This window comes from Mercenaria mercenaria, chromosome 4, assembly GCF_021730395.1.
Source record: "Mercenaria mercenaria strain notata chromosome 4, MADL_Memer_1, whole genome shotgun sequence".
In the NCBI taxonomy this organism is placed as follows: Eukaryota; Metazoa; Mollusca; class Bivalvia; order Venerida; family Veneridae; genus Mercenaria; species Mercenaria mercenaria.
The window spans coordinates 22,543,616-22,557,698 of NC_069364.1; positions in this window are offsets into that span (position 1 = coordinate 22,543,616).

Sequence of the window (14,083 nt, forward strand, 5' to 3'; positions counted from 1 at the left end):
AAACGAACTTTGTCATATAAATGATCTACCCCGGATTTTAAAGATATATTGAATGGGGGTTGTTGGCATGTGGATATTAGGCCATATCGGTTTTGGCTGAACAATAACGTTGCGATATGTGCATGTCTTTTTAAAATAAAACACAGCTAAACAGAATATTTTAATGAACATACAGTAAATGGGTGGTAGATTTATATTTGTCCTGGATTCAATGGGTATTTCTTTATCATATATAGCATCATTATTTACCAAACAAATGCGTCAAAGTCTTGTTATATTAAAGATTCTGAATTTCATTTAATGGTTTCTTCTATGCTTTTAAAGATCTGCTTCAACATGTTAGTATCATAGAGTTACATTTAGTCTGGATTAGACGAATTGCAATTGAACTATTAAGTCTCATCAAAAACAAATTATATAAAAATTCAAACAAATCTTTCAGATATCAGATTGTGCTAGATTTACCGGCTGTCCGAACCACTATATACTGTATGCGTTCATTCTGAGGCCAACCAGATGTAGAATAGCCTCCCAATGCCCTCCTTCCGGCAGTTTGTGAGGCTGGTTTCTTAAATGTTCTGGTCCAAACTCTAAATGTGGTATGTACATGAGTTGCGTTTTAAGCAATATTTAGTTTCCGGAAGGTTTTGCTTCGTCTTGTGTTTTGTTTATTTATATTTTGTCCATCTTCAGATGTTATATGCTACCGGTGTTTAGCCCATATGAAATGTTGTTTGTAAATTTTATTCTTACTGTATATGCCGTGATGCTGCGGCTTGTAAAGTGTTAGCTTGTATTGAAAATATGCAAGTTTACTATATCAACTTTGTTTTGTATGTTAAAGATATGTACATGTATATCTATATCTATTCAAGAAAATGATGACACTTCGATATCAGATTACTTTACAAAAAAAAAAGATAAAATTAAAATCTTGTTGTACAGTGTTTTAAAACTGTTTGTTTGGGAAGGAACTTGTTTTAGTCGGCAAAATTAATAACTCTTTAGCAGATGTTAATATTTATATCATATTAGAAACAAAATAAGGCTTGTTACATCTTGAACGTTGAATGTGTAATGTTTTTGACTAAACCTAAACAGCGATTTTAAATACAATCGGTTAAAAATGTTGCTTTTTACTTATTCATGCCATTTTGATGAAATGTTATCCATTTGTTTTATTATGTATAATATCGATCGATCGATCGACAGATCAATATATAAATATATCATCAATAACAAAATCTAGAAAGATATTTTTTGTTCTAGGGACATGCCTTAAGGCTTATATGCTGTTATTTACGAGAAACAAGCTTGATCTGACTGCACAAGATCTCCAGACATGCAGTCCCCTGTGAGCTTTAATGTATTTGCAGAATGTCTAAAAAATTGAAAGCGTAAAAGATAATTTTGATTAACTGCTGTTGAGGGAATATTGTTAAAGTACTCGATAAGAGATAAAACAGGTAAACATGGATGTAAACCGAGCTTCAGTCTATCAGTAAAACTAAGAATTCAATTTTGCTGTGTTTACTGAAAGGAGAAATACTTTATAAACAAAATCACCAAATAAATGTATTTGAAATACCTATTGCGTATATCATTGTAAAAGTAGATTTATTATTTGTAAGGACACATTATGTTCAAGGTTCTTTGTTTTGTGAAATTTTCGTTCGTATAGTTTCGCTACACTTCAGATAGGATGGACCATGTACATACAATTTCTGTGTTCTTGTACTTGAATACTCGTTTTATTTACGGATATAAAAAATGAATATTTTAAATGACGTACATAATATATTTAAGATTCATTATAGTATTACAAAACAAATGTTACCATATTGTATCCACATTGGAGAAGTAATACATTTTTAACATTTACTATTTCTCGTTGTGAAGTTATCGCTCTTCGAAAATGGCCTAATATTGGAATTCATTTCGAAATATTAAGGGACAAAACGCAGCTATTTAATTATGATTTTACTTGTAAGTCGTTGGTTTAGGATATTACCGTAGAACAATAGAGTCACGTTATCTTCCTCACAGGCTGTCTTTTTGATGGTAACTTAATTTTTAGAATATATTTCTACACAAGGTAGAAACAGACTTTTATCTTGCCTCCTACAAGTTTCTTGCATTTCTGTTGGTCAATAGACGTCACGTGGAGACAGGATAAATTCTATATCCTGCTAGTATATTTCAGATATGACTTTTGATTAAAATAAAATGGCTGTCACACTGCTGGCGTAATTGAATCAAGTCAGATTATTTATTAGCTCCAGCGATAGTATCGTTTCCGAGAGTAAATTTAGTGTTTTCTTGCCGATTTCATTTTATTAAAGTTGAGGCTCATGAAGTTTGACAAAAGTTAGCCGTAAAAGCGGAATAACTCTGTATGGGATACACGGACGTTGAAATCTTGTTTTGGAAGTTAAACAGTTAAATCATCGTGAAATAAAAGAATTGACATATTTGTTACTCAGCAGTTTGTTGTAGGATTATTTAATCTACGTGCAAGATAAATTATTTAACAGGAAAGGGGATGAAAGCCGAAGTATCAATCCGGTAACTTTCGAAGGGATGGAACAAGAAGTTTTTTTAGTGTTTCTGATCTAAACCAGTTCATAACCGTGTAATGAGCTTTTGTGTTTTGCGATTTAACCAAAACACAGGTCATTGTGCATCTTATGGCTGGTGTAAATCAACTATAAACAAAACGTGATGACCAAACAAATGATTGTAGGATTCCAGTCTGCACTGTAAGTAGCTTTGTTAATTTTCAAAATGTGTTGATTATAACATGTAAGTAAAGGGTAGTTAGCAAGATAAAATCGTTACACTGCTTGTTGGTCTCGAAAATCCATATCAGGCTCGAGCTTTGATTTCCTCGACAGCGTATATCCCGTATCCTGTCACCAACAAGAAGTGTAACTAATAATACCACCAAAGGCGTTTGCCAGATACCAGACGTTTGTATTTGCAAGATCAAATAAACTTAATGATTCTACATTTCATAAGACGTTAAAACGTCGACTGGGTGTTGCTGTGATTATCAAATAACCTGTAGTTTTGTACTGTGTGATACCATTCTCCTTTGATAACTATATTTGTTAGCTATGGTGGCTGATTTCTGCCATTTCCTTTTCGTGTGTTCGTGCCGCGAGGCGAATTGTCGAAGTAACGAAAACACGAAAGGTCGAAATAACGCTTATTTGTTCGTGTCGGCGGGTCGAAATGTCGAAAACACGAAAACACAAAAGGTCGAAAACTGCTTATTTGTCATATGTTCGCCTTTCGACTTTCGAGGAGAATACACGAAGTAACGAAACATTGAAGGCGAAATAACGAAAATTCAAGGGCGAACACACGAACTTTTGTATCTTTCACTTTTTGTGTCGGCGGGTATTAAAACTTCGTGTTGCCGCCCTTCTTTTGTCGTGTCTTCGTGTATTCGCCTCGAAAGTCGGAAGGCGAACACACGACAAATAAGCAGTTTTCGACCTTTCGTGTTTTCGTGTCTTCGACCCGCCGACACGAACACACGACAAATGTGCAATTTCGTCCTTTCGTGTATTCGCCTTCCGGTAGTCATGCGCATTAATTATATCGTCGATTAATGAAACATATAGTCGGTATATAAACAGCCGCGTCTGATTTATTTCATGTAACCTTTCAAGATATTTTTGGGAAAATCTCACAGATATTTTTAACTAAGTTCAAGAAAATACGACAGTAATTATTCAAAGTCAAATGCATATGTAATTAAAATGTCGAATACGTAAGAAAACTCTACAGCGCTAGTCACACAGAAAATATCAACTACTTATGAAAGTTAGATAACACTGATATTTTATAGATTTCATACATTACGCCTCTATATACTATAAGATTCTATTACCAGTTGTAGGTTCAGATGGGAATTTCCGGCCTCGAGGGTAACTGTTTAGGCGGTTACGAGGATCCAGCCGAATAACCGCGTAAACAGTTACCCGAGAGCCGATATTCCCATCTGCACCTACAACCAGTGACAGAATCATTTTCTTGCATACCATATTAAAGAAATAAAAATAGAAATAAAATCAATCGAACGACTTTCTTTTTAGAACTATTTCTTCTAGCAGCGTATTTAACCACTTCTGTGCCAAGGGCCGATTTTGGGCCGATGTTGTTTACTACGTTGAGTGCCAAGGGCCGATTTGGGCCGATCTAAACTGAACATTTACCCCGTTTATTTGATGTCAGTGTTATTATTTTCCAAGCAGATATACATACTATTGTCTCTATGGAAATGAAAACATAACAATCTTACTGGCATATTATGACGTCATTTTCGAGTTGACGTCACTTTAAAGACGTTAACGTATCAAAAGTTCCCGCCGAAATAATAAATACCTATCGTTGGTTTGGGTGTTGTACGACTGACCGAAGAAACGTGATAAAATGACTACAACGCACGTTTTGCGAGAAGAAATATTCAATTGAAATGTTTTTTATTCAGTAAATCGAAATACATTGAACAAATTACTAAATATTATGTTGATAGTACTTGTTCAGCCTAGCAAACCATTTAAAAACTAAAATATTTCCTAATAAAAAGTCGAACAAAGTTCTATTGAATCAAACTGGAGGCATAAAATATTTTACTGAAAAAGTCCTTTTCACGCTCTGTGTAAGGAACTTCCAAGTGTCGTGCACTGCCTTTGAAATGTCTCGACAGTTTAACAAACTTGTAACCTATATCTTTCATAAAATCGTGATGAATATTTTACAGATATAAAAAATAATTGTGATCCTGAAATAAAGTAATACTTTGCAAGATTTTATTGTTAAGGTGCCTTCAGCTTGAGTAATGTTTACATTAATCTGAATCTAGAGAATGTTTACAGTTAGACCCCATTGAATTGTGTTTAGGGGTCTCATTGGCAGAGTGATAAAGGTCACTGACTTGGAATCACTTGACCTTCACCGTCGCTGGTTCGTTAGGGTGTTGAATTATTATATGTGAGGAAGCATCCGGCTGGCAAACGGAAGGTCAACGGTTCTAGAGAGTCGCCACATGACATACAATTATGTCGATCTGACTTTAAAAACCAAACAACATTTTATTTCATTTTTAATATAATATGATTATACTTCATATCTCGAAGGAGACTGAATCAATATTCAAATAATTTGAACTGTATAAATAAGTGTGCGACTGTTCGAGACATTCCCCGTACGGTACCGATGTGATAAAAATACACTAGACATCCAATGAAGTATGTAAATAATACTAAATATATATAAATGTGTGTGTTGTAATTAGTTTATAAAGATATTATAATCATTGCCGGTGTTGAAAAAATGAAATCAAACAACGCATACAACGCGCACTCAAGTACAGACAAACAAATAAAAATATAGTTTTACCTATAATATTTGAAACGATGTCGATATGAAAACAAAAGAACTTTTAATTAAACTATGGTGTGTTTAGATATTGTATACTATTAGGATAATAGGATATTTTCAAACTTATGTTGTTGTTGTTTTTTTTAAATGAACGACGGAATACAGTTTCTACATTCATCTTTATCGTACAATGTATTGTTTGTTTGTTTTATTTTTTTTTTTTGTGATTCATTTCCCTTTCATGGCTCTTTTTGAAATATAGAAAAGTAACGTTCACATTTTTAGTTGCACACGTGTTTCCATAGTAGAGGGAAAGCCGAGTTAAGAGTAAAAAGTAGATTTTTAGGCTCACATTATAGTTACATTGTAACACCTCAGTACGTGAACTTTTATTTTTAAAATTAGAGAAGTCACACATGATATGCAGCAACGCAATTTGCCTTTTCTTGCATGCTGGACAGGATTTTCCCGTGTTTTTGTCGGTGTTGGAAAAAACCTTCTTGCATACCAGACAGGTTTGCCGGTGCTGGAAAAACTCGTCATACACTTCGGGGTAAGTTCACATCGAAGCTCTAGGGTAGAGTAGAGACTGACACTGTACTCGATAACCCACTTGAACGGTATAAGTAAGTACACCATCGTATCTTCCCTGCTGAAGACCTGAACTCCGCAAACTCCATGGCGAGGTAGGGTTTACTGGTTCCTTGCTTTTATCACAGCGCTCAGTGTGCAGGGAAAAAAGTCTTACATACTTCCACGGCCCAATTTTTGATTGGTCAGTTACTTTACTGGTGGGGTAAGTATCATTTACACAACAGCCTACCCTTCCCTAGAGCTCCGATGTGAACTTACCCTCGGGGTTTAAGATGACTCACATACTGTAATTTATGAATGAATGCGTAAATTCATACGCTACTATGATGAAATAGTACTTAAAAGGAAATCATTTGTTATATTTAATTGAAGAATACGGTATGCAGGAAGAAGAATCTACCATTAGTTGGTGTGGATTGAAATTTATGACTCTCGGAGCCTTGATACCGCCTAAACAGTTACCCGAGAGCCATATATTTTCATTCGCATCTTCAAGCGGGCCGCATTACCGCAAAACAGTTACCCGAGAGTTACAGATTTCTATCCGCACTTTCAACCATTGAAAAAAAAAAAATGATGAAAATGCTCGATTGTTTAATGAGAAATTGAAGGACACATTTTCGATAATAAATATGTCATCCGGTATATCGAATGTTACCGTAGAGGGATCGATCCCGATTTTCGTCGTTTCGCGCAGGATCGATTCCCTATCAATTTAAAGGTAGATTTTGGAATAAAAAACAACACGGCCCATATTTGTACTGATGTGCAAGACGCAAGTTATGTCACAAGGAAAAAGCGTATTCTTCCAAAGTCCGAAGTCAGACGCTCTGTGCACGTGCCGGAAGCACAGATTTTTTTAATTCGATAGTATATATCACATTCGGTATATCGCATGCTACTGTAGAGGGATCGATCCCGACTTCAAAGCGACGAAAATCGGTAGGATCGATTCCCTATAAATTTGGCTAAAACTCTCTCGATTATCATTTATTGTAACATGACAGCGTTTAAGCTCTTCTTTTCAGGTTTATGTAAAGAAATCGTAATAAAATAATTAAAAGAAATAATGCCATATCTACTTTTAAAGACAAGTACAATGAAATGTATTTACTTTATATTATGCTCGCCGGGAAGCTATATATTCATATTCAGGAGCTCGGATCCTGGGCGAGACATATCACGGCTCCCTGTGGTGATCGGCTGAAGATCGGGGGAAACTGGTAAAGAAACTCCGTATGTAACTAAAATGCTCGTGAAAAAATATCGGTAAATCCATAAAAACATCAACATATATTTTATTAATTTAAAACCACATGTAACTAAATCGCTTCTGAAAAATTGCATAAATAGTTCAGTTTCAGTTTCATGTATGTTGAAAGTAACTACCGTTGTTGATATTTTTTATTTAGTTAAGAATGTCTAATATTATGTTGACAATGATTGTAATGGAGCTGTTGTTGCAAATTACAATAATTACATAGTCAGAGGCATAACTATAATTGTCTTTAATATGTTGGGGTTTTTTTTGTTTTGTTTTTTTGTTGGATTTAACGTCGCACCGACACATGATAGGTCATATGGCGACTTTCCAGCTTTAATGGTGGAGGAAGACCCCAGGTGCCCCTCCGTGCATTATTTCATCACGAGCGGGCACCTGGGTAGAACCACCGACCTTCCGTAAGCCAGCTGGATGGCTTCCTCACATGAAGAATTCAACGCCCCGAGTGAGGCTCGAACCCACATCGATGAGGGGCAAGTGATTTGAAGTCAGCGACCTTAACCACTCGGCCACGGAGGCCCCTATTGTACGCCATTAAGGTTCATGTAAAGTGTTTGGACACCACCCCTCAGGTGAATTTTGATTTTGGAAATTTATTCTTCGAAGACCGTTTCTATTTATTATAAATACACTGAATTGTTTAGAGGAAGTAGGGAATACATTACACAAAGGTAAGCTTCTTTGAGAATAAGTATTTTGTCTAAAATTGCAGTTACTTCGACCGTCACGGTTCTATTTTGTAGAAAATATCAAACTTTTTTTTTCAAAAGTATTTTTTCTTTAAATACGTTTTGTTTGTGTCTGTAACATATTAATCTAGGTACTCCTAGTATTGGAATACAGTTAACTTACATATTTTCTGAAATATAGGAGTATTTTGTCATTTTGACAGCTCTACTTTCACTTTCGTTTTGCAATTTTGGCAAATTTTTGAAATGTAGATGTGTTGTAGCAATTTTAACACTGGGAGTACCTGGAGAAATATGTTAGGCACACAATAAGTAAATACCTAATGTCAAAATATTTTTTAAAAAGAAGTTTGATATTTTTTACAAAACCGAATGTGGACAAGCAAAGTACATGTCATAAAAGAGAAATATTATTGTACCGAGCAAAACAACCTCTCTTGAATGACATGTCTACTCCTTCTGAACGGTTTGGTATACAATGTATGCAAAACAAAGGCCTATGAGGTCTCAAAACATGAAACAAAAATTTACTCGAGGGGCAGTCTCAAACACTTTACATGAATCTTAAGGGGCTTGCCTAAAAGCTCCCTAAAGCGGTAGTCAGTCAATGTGATGTAAAACAGAATAAATTAGCTGCACGTAGTTTTATATCAAACTTGAAATACTAATGATTTGTGACGTTTCATATCCAGTATGTATACATATCCAATATGTATACAATAGTGAACGTTTGCTATCTGTTCGTCTTGAGGCTGTCCCTTTGAGGCAAAAGAAAAAAAAAAGCAAACTATTAAGACAAAATTGAATCGGTTAAAATTGGTTTGAAGAAAAACGCTCAAATATTTTCAAATCATGCACAACTCATAAGGAAATTTAAGGGGTAATTAATTATCTTGCTCAAAGTTGTAAACATCCACAAAGCAGCGGATATATTTTGAATTAGTTTCAGGAGTATTCGTATTAGGAAAGATCAAGTGTGGCAATTTGTCTATGTAAATCATAATGCTGCCACAGCGATTATCAATTTTAAAATTTGTTTGTCATATATCGAACGTAAAATCCGATCAGCTTACGATGTACTGCAAACGAGAAGTCTTTGTTTTTGTTTCTTATCCGCCAAATATACAGACGAAATATATACTTTTTTCACAGCGTAAAATATCTTGTTTCACGGGTTATCCAACAGTTCTCGGCATTCGCGCATGTTCTGTCTTCTGTAAATTGTCATATATAACATCATAATAAAGTGTTTTCATAGTTTTATGTCCTCGGATGTTTCACAAAAGAGAAAAATTGTCTGTTCTTATCCCTAATTAAGAGTGATCAGAATATGCATGTTGAAGCTTACAGTTATATATGTGATTTACCCAAGAACGAACCCCCGACCCGAGAAACAAGTACAGTGTATTGCCAAAGTATTCATTTTAGCTCTAAACATATAGAATTACCTGTCTTATTAAATGTTTTTCAGTGATTTATCGAAATGTTAGAGTGAAATATAGCTGGTATTTTCAGTGAAAAATATTAAATACTGAAGATATTTTTCACTTGTAAGAAACTATAAAATGGGTAAAGTTAGTCAAAACAGAAATAAAAAAGAAAATTTCTTTGTTTTTACATGTAATATCTAAATATCTTTCACTCATGGACGCCATATCTTATATTTTCACCTGTGGGTAAACCACTCATGAAAATATTGTATTCGGTGTTAACTCGTGAAAGATACTTTAATCTCACACAAACAAATAACCTGTATATGATCGGATTTAAGAAAATTTCATTTACTGACAAAAAACCCTAATTATAATCGCAATGTAAAACAATTCAATTAAAGCATCAATTAGCATGAACATGACCGCTGACGTCAAGATTCTCTAACGGTTTTCGACGTCATCGACGTCACTTTGGCATCTTTTGAATTTTCCGTTGGCAGCGAAAGGGTTAAACAAAGCGCGGGAAACCAACGTCCGTAAACAGGAAAGACGTCATGACGCTTCAAAGATAAATAACAATGTTTAGTTCAGGTTTTGTTTTATCAATTGCAGCGTAACGTTATGAATTTTTGATGAAACGTTTTTTTAAATCGAGAAATATACTATAAGGAAGCAAGAGGAACTGTCAAGGTATCGGATTTTTATTCCGTTTTTATGAAATAAAATGTAAATTGCTACATACAACAACCGCCCTGAACTTTGAATGCTATCTAAATAATGTGTTTTACGATTTATAGAATAACATTTGTTCTATATTTATGAAAGATAGTGATTTATATTCCATAAAAGATGTCTTGCTACAATACTGTCCATTACTGTATTAAGGCAGACCCTACACGGAACAGTTGTCGTGTCGGTGGGTCGAAGTAACGAAAGGTCGAAATCAGCTCAATCGTCGTGTGTTCGCCTTTAACCTTTCAAGGCGAATACACGAAGACACGACAAAATAAGGGCGAAAACACGAAGTTTTAATACCCGCCGACACGAAAAGTGAAAGGTGTTCGCCTCTGAAATTTCGTTACTTCGCCTTCAATGTTTCGCTACTTCGTGTATTAGCCTCGAAAGTCGAAAGGCGAACACACGACAAATAAGCATTATTTCGTTACTTTGACATTTCGCCTCGCCGACACGAACACACGAAATGGCAGAAATCAGCCACCATAGTTAGCGGATATGTAAATGGTTATAACGGTATAAGTTGTACTAAACTGCAAACAAAGGGAACAAATTTGTCTACGTATTCATTGAACAATGCTCGTACCTCTAATAAAATCTGTACCACTCACGCTCCTTAACACCGGCTTAAGAGGAAGTATATTATATATATATTGAATATATTCCATGATCCCAAAGGACCAGAAATTATAACAAGACTAAATCTAACTGTTCTTTCCAGACATGCAGATGATGATACCTCTGAATCTAGTTTTAACAGAGAAACAATGGAAAGTAAAACCAAAGGTGAATCAGTTGTACACAATACTAATAACACCTGGTCTTAAAAGTACGGGACGCGTGTATTGTTTGTGGCTCTAAAACGGGATTTACCATTGTAAATGCCCCCAGCTGACCAACGAGACATCAAGAAAGATTGATGTCAGTATTTTCAATGCGTATTTAGTATTTAACAGAACTCCACGCAAAAAGACTGTATCCTACAAAATTTTCCCCGAGAACGCTACATGCTGTACTCATGGGCCGACGTAAAAGCGAACGGTTTGGTAGTAGCTGTTATTTCTAAAACCTAAGGTATTATACACCCTTATCTGCACAGGAATGGCAGTTGGCATTTCTCTTTTAATAAGGGTAAAAAACAATGTGCAAAATTTTTACTGAAGCAAAGACAAACATTTTGAAAGGTTACGGATTTTGTTCACAATTTTTTTTCACAATAGTTCCTCCTTATGCGGTCAGGCTTTTGAAATTGGTAATTCTGATAACAGCCTATTTATGTATTGTCCTGAGTCAGGGTTGTCCTGTGGGGAAAGTCACAGGCTAGGCGAACTTGTATGGAGATGAGAAAGAAACACAAACACAAACACAAACACAGTTGATTTGAATGAAATATGGGCATTTATTAAAATTGCATTAAAAGGCAAAATTAGACATTAAAGTAGTGCAAGCATTACAAAGCAATACAGGTAATAAATTTCCGAATCGTAATACATGTATCTGGGCGACCAAAAAACCGCCGCCCATATAAAGCTTATAAAGCTAAATGCAAGGAGCCAGCGGAGGAATCGTATGGACAATCGCACAATGGTAGACTTTTTATTGGACAGTCTACTCTAAACAAATCTTCTAACGCAATACTTAGTTGTTTTGTTGTTGTTGTTTTTTTGCGTGTACGGTAATAGTTACTTAAAGGACATTTATGAAATTGCTACACGTTTAGAAAAATAATTTTAAATGTTATGAAGAAATTTTACGACCACGCACCGTTTTAAAAAACTCACACAGTAACCACATACATGTATTGTATTGGATTTTTTGAACAGGTAATTTTTTACACAAAAATAAATTACGAAACGTCTATTAACAAAACCGTTTAGCCAAAGCGAGAAAAGGTAAGATTTCTTTTTATTTTGTTGAGAACAGTAAGTATCGAATATTTGTGTTTCGGTCATCTTTGTTAGATTTTCAATTTAATGCTTGCGAATTTTGTGTTTTGCTATGATCTCAAAATCACAAATATTTCTTTTCTATTCTGACATAGGTTTGTTCGGGAAACGTGCATTTCTGCTTCTGAATTGTTCAAATTCATACGACAGTTACCACCATACCACTAGTATAAATTTCATTTTCTAAAATTCTTATAAAGAGACGAAAGTAATTATTTTACTTTTAAGATCATACACTCCGATTTGCTCCCTTTGATATGACAAAAAATGTGTTCTTGTACAAGGAACGATGGTGTTAATCGTGATTCGGATTGTTACATTCCGAATCGATTCGGTACGTAATGGTACATAGTACGGGCCAACACCTTCGTTCCATATATAACTTGTGTCAATGTTGCAATTTAAAAGTTTACTATTTTTGTGTAAAACCCAGACAATGGCCTGTTTATTATGTTGACGTTCAGAATATTTGAGACAAAACGGTCTCTGTTAAATTATCGATCAATAACGCAGAAAGGAAATATTTTTCATTTAGGAAGAATCTCTTTAGGTTTATATATCTCAACAGCTGGTTCTCAGCTTGCTATTGCATTACCAAAGTAAAATAAAACCTGTATTAGATTCAGACGTTTCGGTCTATTTCGTTGATTTTTAACAAAACTCCTACCTAAAAAACTAATAGTAATGTTAACAAAATGGCGTTTGCTTGGAATATTCTGAAAGGTAACCGTGTTTTGCACTATTTTGCAATTTTTAAACAACTTTTAACGTGCCGTTTTTTATAAATTTTGTATAACTTACGGTATCTCCTCAAGCTCAAGTAGAGACAAATTTCAAAGTGATAGCCACTATCTAAAACGTTTGCAGAGAACTCACTTTACCATAAATTTTAATATAAGAAACATCAAACTATTGGTAAACAATTGTAAAACACAAAATAAAAATGTCAGTATCATTTTTTCTATGGTACCTCAAGTAAACGGATTTAATGAGACAGAATTCATACTTAAACATTGAAAAAGTGAGGTCGAATGATGCGTTTCTTTTTTGAATTTTGCTTACATGATTTAAAAATAACCTTAGGGCAGACGTAAAACCTACCTAAATTTCTTCCACAATATATAATCTAAGAGAACTTTCACCGCGTGTAACTCAATATTTTTAAAGATGTGTAACTCTACCCCTTCTGTTTAACTAGTAAATTCACTTTGAACACCAAGAAATCGCTTATAAGATTCATCTTTTCCATTTTTTTTACAAGAAATCAATAATGAGTCTTGAAAGAAGTAAAAACTTACTAGAAAAAATGGAAAATAAGGGAAAAATAATTTGGTCCCAGTAGGGCTTGACCCTACGCCCCCCTAAGAATTGCAGTAAAAGTAGGTTTATGGTAGGAATTGAATACTCTTCAAAAAGGAGGTTCTCTATTAGTGATCTAATACCTTAAAGGCGACCCGTCGAGAGACCCGAACAATAGAAACAATAACTGTATACACTTAAATTTTAAGCCCGCCCGCTTAGCTCATTAGGGAGAGTGCAGATATCTACGGATCGCGGGATCGTGAGTTCGATCCCCAAGCGGGACATATGTTTCCCGTGACGATTTGATGAAAGACACTGTGTCTGAAATATTTTGTCCTCCGACTCTGATTCATGTGGGGAATTTAGCAGCTACTTGCAGAGAAATGTTTGTACTGTTACAGAATCCAGGAACACTTGATAGGTTAACTGCCCGCCGTTACATAACTGAAATACTGTTGAAAAACGGCGTTAAACTCAAAACAAGCAAACACACATTTCAATTTATTCGTGCGGCTTGAAACATTTTCTGATGGATAAAGATGACTTTTTATTTATTCATTTATTTATTTATTTATTTATTTTCGAATATGATAAATTTCAATTATCTTAAGCAGGAAAATTGGAAAATGTTAAAATAGGAACACGTGCTTAAAAGTGTTGTATTATGTGTAAGATTTAATGGGTGCTGTTGCCCGTGTACGGTCTAATGAT